At 42.7% G+C, this 12,916-nt stretch overlaps 1 protein-coding gene across 1 annotated transcript in view; it reads left to right on the top strand.

Moving 5' to 3' along the window:
• The window catches only part of TET2 (tet methylcytosine dioxygenase 2), a 70,478-nt gene that overhangs the window by 12,272 nt on the left and 45,290 nt on the right, over nt 1-12,916 (top strand). The gene's annotated exons all lie outside the window — the stretch shown is intronic.

The raw sequence follows: 12,916 nt of genomic DNA, 5'->3' as shown, positions 1-12,916 counted from the left end.
GCCATTATACAATTCTTTTTCTAATAGCCCTAGTTTTGCATTGTGTGGTGGGACCACACTGGCTCCAATTTCACAGACTTGGGGCAGAAAGGAGCTTTGTTTTTCAGGAGGACAATCCAACAATGTCATTTGCTTACAGCTGAGGCCAGGAACCTGCCTTGCCACGATCAGCATTGCCCCGCACCCGCGGGTGCCCCGTGCGTGCCGGGACAGGGTTCCATCTGCCCTTGGCGCAACGCGCAGCGCGTTTCTCACGGCTCCGAGGCTGACGGGAGAGTTGGCGCTCGCTGGCTTCGCGACATTGATACTGGCGCCAAGGTTTACCTCTCGGCTAGGCGCTCTAGGTCATTTTGATGTCTCGCCATGTGCTGGCGCGCACATGGCTGCAGTGTTTACAAACATGACCCCAGACCTCTTACGGGCAGTTATGAAAGAGCCAACAAATGCCGCATCTCGCGCGCTACGATGACTGGATCGCCAGCCATTGGAGTGAATAATGAGGCACTCATACAAAACACACAAAACTGCGAGAGTACGTCAGATTCGGGCACATGATTTTGCTTCTAAACCGCTTTAAAATATCATTGCTGCCACAAGAGAATTTTCCAACATGAACTAAAAATAGCAACTATTAAACTAGTGGGAGCGGGTAAGTGATTCAGCAACTCGGGGATAGAAGTGACTGTGTTTTTTGGTACCGTAACTCTGTTTCTTCATTGAATTGACTCAGAAAGTACATATAATTTTCAGTCATAAAGAACTACAACACTTACTTATTTTGGCTAAAATAAAAGAGCACTCTGTGATCTTGTGGTTCCCAGTGACAGTTCTTTTTTTATTCCTTTATTGATGCTTGCATTCGGGCACTGATGAATACTTTGTAGTCAGGTAGTGACCAACCATTTACAAAAAAGGTGGTTTAGTGGTCTCAAATGAAGCACCTCCATCTATAAAATATGAATACTATATTGTTTGACATAGGTCTTATGGAAAAAAATGCATAGCTGAAAACGCCTCTGTGCAAACCAGGCTTTACACTTAGCTATCAAATGCCCTCACTCTATGTCAATGTATAAGTCATGGTTTGGAAACACTAGATGTATATCAAAAAGAAAATATTTGCCTCTGCTTTACCCTTGAGTCCTTAAAGACAAGAAGTTTGCATTGCCCTCTATATTACTCTAAACCAGTTTCCTTCCTAGAAACTAGCTAGCATTCATTCTAAAATGGAAGCATATCGTCAGGCAATCACTTTCTGATAAATTCTAGTCTTCTCTAAGTTTTACAGAAAATACCTATAAATAGAAGAAGACAGGCTATGTATAACCCAAACTTTCCTGAAAAGGCTGCTAAGCTATTAAAAGTAGCCCATGCTTTTTAATAAATCACTTCCGGTTTTTACTGCTGGAATTGAACAATTTAATCCCAGCTTTGTGAGAACCTAGTAACTGATGAAGCATTTTTTACCCCCTAAATAGAAATATTGACCTTTCTGAGGTAGACGAGATAGTTGGGAAAAAAAAAGCAGTTTTATTTGATATTAGTTATCATGATACAACTGCATAAACACCACAATGACACAGCCCTTAGGAAAGACACGCTGGAAGCTTCTCCATGCCTCTAGGCTAGTAAGCCTCTATCCCATTACAGAATGAGACTTCCATCAACACACAGCTGGGCCCTTGTCTCCACCTTTTCCATACATGTTCACGACAGCTCAGCGTTAGGATCATCAAAACTGCTGCAGACTTCCACTACCGGTATTTTAACATTCAAAAAGGCTGTCCCCCAGCTTGTTCTTAGTCTGGTCTCTAACGCAATTCATGTGGTCCCATAGCTCTAGCCAGGGCAGGGGAAGCACAGCTTGGACCCTGACCCAACTCTGCTGTTTTTTTCTGCCTCTCCTAGCTAATTTTTAGTGCTGCATTCAGCATATGAGCAAATAACTTTGCATTGATTACGGGCATCTTTCCCCTGCTGAATGTTCATTACACTGTATATAACTGACTGAGAAATAAGAATGGAAATACTGAAAATAGGTCACTACTATGCTCCTCTTTCTTTTAAGAGCTCTTTGTGGGTATTTCTCATACCAAGGAAAGCAAATCTGCTTTACTGTCAATCTGTACAACTTCAAACAGACTTGGAGAAGGGACATCTAGAGTCTAGTATAAAAAGTTCTCTAAATGCATAAAGCCTATTTACTGGGTGCCTCATAGTAAATTTTTGGTATCTTTCCTTCAGAAGTCTTGAAGTGCACATACATACATACATACATACATACACACATATATATGTATTTGCACCAGAAGGTATTGAGGTTTATACGGGCAAGCCTGTTAGCGCTGAAGATGTCTGCAGGCTTTACTGCTACATTTAACTTATCCAGTGGAAGACTATACCTATATACAGATGATTTCTCCAGTGCATTTTTCACTCAGAAAATCTTCCTTCATTACCACTACTGATATTTCCTTACATAGGGAGAGCCACTTTCAGTTGCCCCATGAAGAAAATCATGCGAGAGCAATACTGCTTATGCTAAAGATTACTTTATGCAGTGCTTTTAGGCGGGGGCAGGACGGAAGGGAACAGTGCAAGATTAGCACTGTAGCTACAGGGTGAATGCCGCCATTGTGTCAGTTTAGATGAATATCTCAGAATAAATACAGACTCTGTCATGGGTTTGTCCTCTAGGTAAAGTAGTAAAGGAAATCTTGTTTAACAAGTTCAGCAAAAGGCACACCTAAAGTCTAATTATGTCTTCAGATGCATGGGTGCAATTCTTAGTGCAGAGTTTTACCAGCTACCAGAGATCAGACTTGGATTTCTTTTACATTAAAAAAAAAAAGAAAAAAAAGTGCTGACCAATAATTATCTCAATACATAGTTTGGGGAAAGTAATTTATTTGCTTAGTAAATAACCACCCCATACATGAGAGAGGGAGATTCCTGACCAAGTTGCAACTTTCTGCCAGCTCTTCCTCTCCCCCACCTGAAAAAAAACCCAAGTAAGTCAATCTAGCAAAAACATGGGAAGATGGAAGAGACATGAAAGACAGAGTGTGGTTTTGGCCTCGGGGATTTTTCATCAATGTCTCTTTATGAGGTGGGAGCTAGGAATTGTGGATGGGACCTGAATTGCTACTATCAAAGGCTGCAGCACGGGCTGAAGCCGAGGGAGAAGGGCTCTCTGACCAGCTCCACGTTGTTCCTCTGCCTGCCCCACTCGTGGCTTCCTGAGCAGAACATGGGAACACGGTTCCCTAGCAAGTCAACTTTGTGCCCAGAGAAAAAATCCCTGGAACACCTGCTGGACACCACATTAAGTTGTTCTGGCAACATCCCATAGCATACAAAAGCAAGGCACAAACATGCAACAAGCCTGCAGAATATCTGCTCAGCACAAACCACAAGCACAAAATGCTTCACATCACCCTGTTGTTAAAAAAAAATGATAAAAATGCTGTTAATTCAAGAGTCACAAGAACAGCAATGTGTGGCAAAGCAAGAACAGGCACAATGAAAATAACAATGAGATTTTTGCAGTACTGGTGAATGTATTTGGCAAAAATGCCCAGAAAAAAAAATACTGGGCAACAGAGAACCTCTTGCAGTATAGAGTAGGCTGAAGAGGGGAAAAAAAAAAAAGAAAAGAAAAGCAAAAGAAAAAGAAAAAAAGGAAAACTTGGCCGAACCATCTTAACCGTGGCTCTTGTTCATCTTCCCAGGATTAAAATAGTGAGGTGCTTATGTCTCTCCCAAGTCTTTCAGGACTACAGCACAGCCTTGCCCTCAAGCTTGCCTTTGGCTATGGCCAACCTCCAAAACTTCAAACTATAATGGAATACCCACTTCTGGAAGTCAAATTATACCTAAGTGAAATGTTAAAAGAAGTCTTTAATGTGTAACACACAAACAGTAGAAATCCTGGTGTATGAATTCAGTAGAAATATAGCAGAAGCAGCAAAATCAGGATTTATCTTATTCCACTCCCATTCCACTACCCTAGCAGATCTTTTTCTAATTGTTTTTCCTTAATGGATCCACAGATGTGGAGGAAATGGGTGTCTCAAGCATAGGCAAGATTACAAAACTCCAAATAAAAGCATGTCCTGCTCTTGTGAAAAGTTTTGTCATGGGCCATAGGGGTTCTTTTAACTCTGGGGGGAACAGTGGTCATCATCTTCTAGGCCTGAGACCTAACAAATTTGGTAGCCTCCTAATCCAGAGGAGCTCTCACACGGCATACTAAATGGAGCCTGTCTGTATGAGTGCATCACAGTGAGAAAGATGGACAAGGTGTTCATAAAAGCTGTATGAAACACACCTGGATTGAATCTCTCTTCTTCCCCCAAACCAGATCAGTCATAACTCTGTCAATCTTGACAAATATTTGGATAATCTGTTCTTAAAGACCTCTGATCTAGTTTTCTTCCAAGTCTTCTCTGGACAGATAGAGCATTCCAGCTGAGGCTCTACTAAGGCTGAGTAGAGAGGCAAGATAACAGTGCCTGACAAAGCCACACAAGCAGGAATATAGCCTGTGCAAAACCTGCCTTTTTTCTCAAAAGCCTTGACATCAGCCATTCAGCTCGATGGCCTGAGTCATTTTTTTGCAGCCACCTAGGCAGTTGTGCTGGTTCCTGCCTCACTGAAACGCTGCCTTTGGGTTATTAATACCAGGAGCCCCAGAAGAACTGCGTTAAAAAAAAAAAAAAAAAAAAAAGGTTACTGCCTGAAAACAGAGAAGTTGGTGTCATCTAGCAGGAGGAAATGAATGCTGGCTGAATCTTAAAATAAGTAATCACGCATTAGTGTGAGGGTCTGGTGATCCACTGGCCTGTAAATGTCTTGGACAAGGGCTCAGTCTTCATTACCTGGGGGCACTGCTGTCTGGGGTTCCTCACAGAGAATCCCCTCTCTTGGAAAGGCAGATAGGCAGCATCACGTGCAGTTTAGGCACTTCATGGGGCACCAGTAAGAAGTGGGAAAAACAGATGTGGAACTGAAGTAAAGGAATATGATAATTATTGAATCATGCACTGTTTCATTAAGTGCTACTGTTTCAGAGAACCCAAAACACTAGAAAAGACTTTTCTATAGCTCAGGAGCCTGAGGGCTGTGGTTTTGCCATGGGAAGATCTGAATTCTCCTCTTTTTGTTCCAGTGAAGTTTTAAGATGAAGTGGGCAAGTTATAAATGGTCCCCAGTATTATTGCTTTGGATGCACTAACCTGCTGTGGGTCACAGAGGCTCGCACAGAGCTGGGGAAGTGCAGGTAAAGCAGAGCATGGAAAAAAAGGAAGGGTGAGCCAGATAGCAGGCATTAGAAGCAGTGAAGGGCTCTCAGGAATTTGCCCTTACTCAGCTCGATAGTAGAGTCTGGAGAAAGAGAGCATTTGCTGAAGTAAAAGCCAACATATTTCAAATTGCTAAAAGGAAACAAATGCAATCTGGTTCACTCAGTCCAAGGACCTTGCTGTCACAAGGCACTGCTGATGCAGGTTCTTTTTAAATAGCAGCCATTTCTATGAATTACACCCCTGCTCATTGGGATAAAATCTAGCGGAGTGGGGGGTAGGGGGGGCTGAGTCTCACACTTTTGGCTCTGTGCTGGAGGTTGCCTGCACATATTGCCCAGTATTTATACCTCTCTCTGAGGCATCCACCCTTTAGCAGACTGTGCTAAAACAGGTAATTACTGCAGCGTGGCACTTCTCAGCAGCTGACGGCTGTCTCCTTGTGTCTCCCTTCCTCAAAAGAGACTGCTCTAGTATGTATGAGAGTACTGCTCTGAAAGCAGGGTATAGAAAGCCTGTTACTAGGATGAGCGTGCACAGAGTGGCCATCTACCCAAGGAAGCCATTTTCTTCATTCATTAATTTCTACAACAGGCAGAAAGTTGTATTTTATTCCACAAGAAGATAGCATGGCCACTTAAACCATAATAAAGTTATTTCTAAAGCAGTGGAATGAATTGTGCACTTACTAGTTACCTAAACAACAAATACTGGTACTGCCTTTTTTTTTTTTTTTTTTAAGATTAAATTGAAGGAACAGGAAAAAGCTCTCTCCTGTAGCTCTCCCCTTTTGTTTCTAGTTTTAATATTTAATGAACATGTGATATTGTTTTAAGCTAGTCCTGATGGTCTTGTGAAGTTAATATTTAAAGCAGATGGCTGCAGTGCTTTAATAAGATGGTTACTATAGAAACACAGCACTGTGAAAGCAATAGTTTCTGTAATGCATGGTCTCCTCACTAAACATTTTAAAGACTCTTGATGTACATGTAGCAGGCGCAAAGAGCACTAACCAAGGAATGGAAAAGAAAGGCAGTGCAGTATTTACTTCAGCCAGGGTCCCCTTAAACCTAGCTGGATAGCTAACATTTTTGTGGCTCGCTAAAGAGCTGCTTGAAACAACATGAAACATGAGAAGAGAGATAAGCAAAAATACTGATGGGGGAGATGACTGTGGGCAGGAGACAGATCATCTCAGTTATCTTTTTCTGGAAAGTGAGTTGGACTCAGACATTAATACAAACAAATTTAAAAGCACAAAACACCCACAAACTGTTGGCTAATACACCCAAATATTTACTTTGCAATCCTCATGCTTCTTGTTTACTTCATCCTTGAGTATCTAATGTTGCCTATCAACAGATTTGTTGCAGTTTAGTTAGTGGGGAAGGACACGCTCTGTACTTTCAGAGATTTTTCTATTTTATCAGGATTTTGCTTGTAGTTTTCCTTATTTTGTCAAAATTATTTTAGCCAGAAAGTGCCCAAATTCTTCTGCACGTGGCAAATAATTTTATCAACTATGACAGACTTTAGAAATGCTTTACATTTTTTTAAATTATATGTAAGCTTGCATTAAATTGGGGTATTTAGGGGGAAATGGCAGGTCTTTCTGGAAGGATGAGAGATGCTCTTGTGCAGAACTGGACAGGAAAGCGCTGCCTCATCTGCATGTGTCTCCCTCCAGGGAGTTCAGAAGTGGCTTTCAGCAGGCACAAAGGATACACAGCTAGTTCACTAGCACCCAGCCATAGAAACAATAAAACAACAAAAGTTTTAAAGCAACTATGGAAGTTGATATGCCATGGGAGTCCATTCTTCTAATGAACGGGAGTACATTCATCTAATGAAAAACCAGCACTTGCAAGAAATACCCATGCTTTCATAAAACCTGGTATCTTGTTGGAACTCGCACTTTGCAGTTTAGCAAGCAGAAAGTGCTCACCTGGACTAGCCTCTGAGAGAGCTGGAGACAACTTGGCCTTTCCCTTTGCTGCAGCCTGCCAGTTTCTTTCACTTCTCCTGAACTCAGCAGCTGCTTGTGCATGGGTGTTTCTCTTCCCTTCCCACTTTAAAACACATTTGAGAGCTTCACTTAAGTTGGGCACGTCCAGTTGCATGCCTGGCCCTTCTTATGGAACTGAATACACAGTCACTTGGAAAAAAAACAAGTTGTTAGAGGTGCTCAGCTTTTCGGGTTTTCCTCTACCCTCCCGTTTAACTTGTTTCATTGGTTCCTGTTTCTGTGTGGTCACATCTGATTCCTCTACGGGCTTTTCCTATGACATATAAAACTTTTGGAGAATGAAAACCACACATGACTTAGAATACCTCCCACCTTTCTGCTTTGTCACTACACTTCTCACCACAAGAATCCTCAGGAGGCCATCCAAGTACATCTGCCCTGCTTTGCACTGCCCTCTGGTTCCTTTCCTTAGAAACACTCTCATACTGCGCTCCACCGCACTGGGGGGTCTTGGACTGCCCCACTCCCGCTTGGGTTTTTCTCTTCCTCGGTTGTACAAAGCATTACTATGAACAGCACTGCCCACAGCTTCACAGAGAAAGTTCAACAGGTATTCCTTGCCCTGCCTCATACATTATCTGCTTTGTTCCAGATCCACATATAGTGTAGCAGGAAAGCTAAAACACACTGGAAGATCCATCAAGCCCTTATTCAGCTCAGTTTTAGATAATTCCTCAATACAACTTTCATGTTCCATGGAGTAAGAAGCTTACCCTTAGACTTAACCCACATGCACTTACATATACACTAAGCATACAGGCACAGTACACACAAAAACAGACATAGTATCTCTGTCTCTATTTTCATAACAGGAATATTTTTAGGCATGACAGATAGTACGAAGGAACTCTGCCCAGCTGTACTCAAGATGGATGGGGCAGGCTATTTTAGGTCATTACATAGTGATTCTCAAAAAAGAAAGCTTTGTAACATGCAGGCTGGAGCTCACCAGGAGGAATCAGTCCCTTGGACACCAACACAAGGGGCACCAGGGCAATGGGTAGCCCAAGGTCTAGGTGTAGCTCTGCCCTGGAGCTGCTCTGGGGCCTCGAGTGGGCTGGGGCTGTCCTTGAGCACCTCTGTCCAGGCATTGCCCCTGCTCTGTTCAGATTGCTGTCCCTGCCCTGGAAAGCTTTATTTTATTTTTCTTCCCTTCTCTCCATTACCTATAGACATGTGCATGAGTGCTTGCAGCTCATCTCACAAATGGTTGCACTGACTGCAGAGAGATCACATGTGATTTTAACTGCTTCAGTGTAAAAAACTCACAATATAGCCTTTTGGGAAGGAACAGATAACAGCAAGGGGAATCAAAAGCACTTTATACATCCTTGCAGTGTCTAATAGGAGGAGGGCCCTTTCTCAGCTTAGGTCCAAAGATATTGCTGTAGCATACAAATAGCACATGAATGAGGTTCTTTTCTGTATAATCTGTCAATTATTTGTAATTGCAAGTACTGGTTAGAGATGCAAAACTCAAGACCCCAGTGTGTGAGAAGATGCAAAGTTGAGAAAATCCTGGCCTCCAGAGCTTAAAATATTGGTTTTATGCTAGAATGCAACAGGCAGAAGAGTCAAAGACCTCTTTGCAGGAAATAACGTGGGTTTAGCAGGGTTTGCAGCAGTAACGCACTGCCCCGGCCTGTTGTGCAATGGTTTATCATTCACGTGAGCAGAGGCAGCCGAGTAAGCCCAGGATCGGAACGTCGGCGAGCACTGGGGCTCTCGTTATTGCACAGCACTGTCTGCGTTAGTCCAAAAGGGCTGAAACTCTTTTCTGTTGATGCAGTCATAATTAAATGTGATCTCACTGCAGTCAGCGGAGCTATTTGTAGAATTAACTAACCACCAGTATGAGTAAGGGGCTCATAACTCAGCCAGCAGTTACTGTGGAAAACCTTTGTGGGTTAAACTGAAAGCTGTTGAGAAATGTTGATATTTAAATGGCAGACAGTAGCTCAAGAAGGTGGGGAATAAGAAACTCTGCTTCTAACATCCTGGCATATGACAATTCTGATAAGGGGATTACTCTAAACAAAATTCTCAGGTTGCAAATATGTTCACAGCTTTAATTAGACCAAGTGTAGATGGAAATTTACAGTCTGCTTAGACTTCTATTTAAATCTCTCTGATACGTTCCCTTTGCACACCTGTTTGAAATAAAGTATGAGTGGAAAGTATAACCTCGTGATGCTCTTTCAGGCTTTCGTTGTACGATATAGGTGGTTGTGTCTGGGTAAGCTGTTGTTACTTAGTACAAAATTTTTAGAGTTTTTTTTTTTTTTACTAGGAACAAAGACCGTCCACATATCGAAAATTCCAATTGTTAGTGAGTAGAGTGGACATAAGCATGTATAGAGCCTGAACGTAACAGGCTGTAAGAGAATACCATGATACAAGAGCAGGAGGACTATACCCTAGCTGCGTTTCATGAAGTTGCCACAGTAATTATGTAACCAACGTATAATCCTATGTCAGTTCTGTCTGGGAGATTATATTTTCTTGATTAAAAATATATTAATCTTCTAAAACCGCATACTTGAGTGTTATAAGCCATTTTTTTTACTTCCCATAGGCAGGACCTACCCTTGTAAGTAAAAGTGTGGCTATCAAGAATTTAAAGGTGATTTCACATTAACTTTGCAACACTTATTACATTTGCTCAAGCAATTCTTAAGTTTTTTACATCCTGAAAAAAAATATATGCAAGGGGTTTAAAGATCCTTACTAAAAAATAAAAGTTCACTCGTGTCAGACAAAACTAAAGACCGAAGTAGCAACTGAGAGATTATGGCATTGTAAAGATTGCACAGCTGCCCCCAGCACACCTACCTCCTGACGAGGAGACTGCCACCGCCGAGCTACCTGCTCAGTTACAGGCATTGCACACGTGCAGACACCCTATATATGCAAATTCTGGAAAGACTCTTGATTTTATAAAATGGAAGAGCACTCTCCCTAACTGCCCTCCCCACGGGCGTGCGCAGACACATACACACACATACAAAAACACACGGTGCTTTTTAGAACTTAACCCTGAAAGCAGTAAGGTGAATGACATAAATCTGATTTCAGTGATCTTAGGATCCGATCATTAAGTCTGATTAAGCAAATGCTGCCTAAGACACGAAGAACAGAAGTTAGAACATTCCTGTTCTTAAAATCCCACTTGAGCTGTGTCTGTACCGAGGAACAAGAGTCCAGCAAACTCATGCATCTAAGTTTCTGATGATTTACATTTCCGCAGTAAACTCACTTGGCTACTGCATATGCTCTTTTCTCTACTTGCTGACTTCCCTTCATCCCCCTTTTCCTCCTCTGTTTACTCTGTTCCTTTCCTATCAGTACGTGCCACTGTACTGTACATTGTGCAGTTATATTACCAGTTATCTGATAGAGCTGAAAGCCTAGGTCTTTCTCTCTAACTTTCACGAGCCAAGCTTTAAAAGCTTCTCCTCTCCTCCCCCTCCCAGATCCCTTCAGGGAAGAAGAAATATGAACAAGAATACACACAGATCTCTCAAGAATACAAATTATGTTCTGAGCAGAAAGTTGGCTCGTGCATGTCAATTACTTGTTATAAATAATAAAATGTTCACCTATATTTAACCTTTAGAGGGAATGGAAAAAATAAAGTTATTGCTTGCTATGTGCTGTTTACTAAAGCGGCAACTGGCAGAGAGAAAAAAACTGCTGCTGTAGAGGATCCTGGGAGTATAATTTTGAGCAGGCAGAGAGTCTCACAGCAAAAGACAAAATTGATTTGTTGCCAGGGTGTGCAACATGGGAAGAGGAGACATGCTCAGCAGTGCTGCTTAATTGTCCTTTTTATATTCAGTACACTGGCTGTAGCCAGGCAGAAAAAAAAAAAAAGAAAAAAACAAAAACAAACCACAGTCAACTAATGCAAATCTATTTTGGCCTGCCTATTGCCGGGCCACTTCAAGCTCATTGCTATGTTAATAAAACACCGCTGGTTTTTGTCACTAGAATATACAGCATAGATAGTCTACTTCAGAAAAGCTTGTTTTATATACATCTATCGGGAAATGCCTTTTAAAAATGACCTTGCTTTTTTCTTGAAGAGAATCAATCTTCTTGTATTAATGCAATTAGATTAATACAATAAGAAAACAGACTCATACCCTGCCCCTACGTGTTGTACTGTGGACCCCTTCACACACAGCAAGGCCAAGAACATTCATTACATATTAGCTAAACTAAACTTCTCGAGGCACACTGTAAGCTACAAGTGAAAGGTGAAAATTTCTACACACTAGAACACTTCACATAATAAAAACACCATTTCCTTGGGATAGCTCTTGATTCTGTGTGCAAGTCTGGCTCTGAGCAGGCAGTTAATGTGTGAGTTTATTTGATGGGCTAGATCTTCCCCTGACGATGTGCACCTCCAAGTGCGTGTGAGGTAATCGAGTCCCATGCCTGCTCCACACTTTCACATTCCTGAACAGAGAGTGACTGGCAGATAACGTAACATTACCCGTGCTCCCAGTCAGGTGATGGGGGTGTGGCTGCGCTTGTTCAGGTCTTTATATTACTCCCGGTTTCTGCTTGGGGAGGTGACAGCAGAGCACTTCAACTAGGTCTCCAGCTAGACCACTAGGATATCAGAGGATACAGGAATTGTGGTAAGTCATTCCTGGTTTGTTTGGGGTGGAAGGTGTTAAGCAAGGGCATTTCCTTCTTCGGGAAATGGGTACTTGTAATAGAAAGTTATTTTTAGTCACTCTCTGCTCCAGGAGTTGATACATAGAGCCCTGACCTGCCTGCTGATAACACATTACCTCATTTGCAGCTCCAATGTTGACGTGTGCACTATTCTGTCCTTACGTGAACCTGGCAGGCCCTGCGCGGCACAGTTGTCATGACATTGTTTAATGGGTTGAGCCGCAGCCGGGAGGCTCCTGTCTGCTCTAGGCAATGCCAAAACCCAAAACAGGCTCGGCATCAAAATGTCTTAGTAATAACAAGCAAGGGGACAAACTCATATCCATGTCATGTGAGGAAGATCTGCCATGGTATTGTTTGAGATGCTCCAGCAAAACAGTCCCATTGTGCTAACGCAACTGTGCAACCTTGAGCCAAAACGCAACACATGCAAATCGGGATGGCCTAAGTGAAATCATTGGAACTACCCTCAGCTACAGCAGCTCAACATCTGTCCTGTTGTCTCCCCCACTTCTTGCAAAAGCATCAGGATGCATTGGCCAAAGCAAACAGGTCCACTGGTGTAAGCGTTCACTCTCCTTAGAGAGCCGGATACGAAGGGCCAACGGCTATCGAATAGTCTCCTTCCTCTGCTCCTGTTCGCGACTGCTGCCGGCACAGTGCCACATCCATCTGGACAGCCAGACAAGTCCAGTCACTCCCTTTGGAGGCAGCACAGTTGCCTTTCCATGAATTGGCACAGGGATGGCGTGGCCGCGTGCCGATCGGCTGGAACCCTTCCGCCGAGAGTAAACGCGTCACCTCTGTGACACGCTCGACATCCCCTGGCCCGCGGCCCACGGCCTGTAATCCCGAGTCAACGCTCAAACGTGGCTTGTCACCCAGCTGACAGTGTAGT

The sequence above is a fragment of the Tinamus guttatus genome, unplaced genomic scaffold (genome assembly GCF_059628265.1).
Source record: "Tinamus guttatus ecotype Peru unplaced genomic scaffold, ASM5962826v1 Tinamus_guttatus_pri_ptg000202l, whole genome shotgun sequence".
Taxonomy (NCBI): domain Eukaryota; kingdom Metazoa; phylum Chordata; class Aves; order Tinamiformes; family Tinamidae; genus Tinamus; species Tinamus guttatus.
The sequence above is the reverse complement of the archived record's forward strand: the minus strand, read 5'-3'. Positions and strand labels throughout refer to the sequence as shown.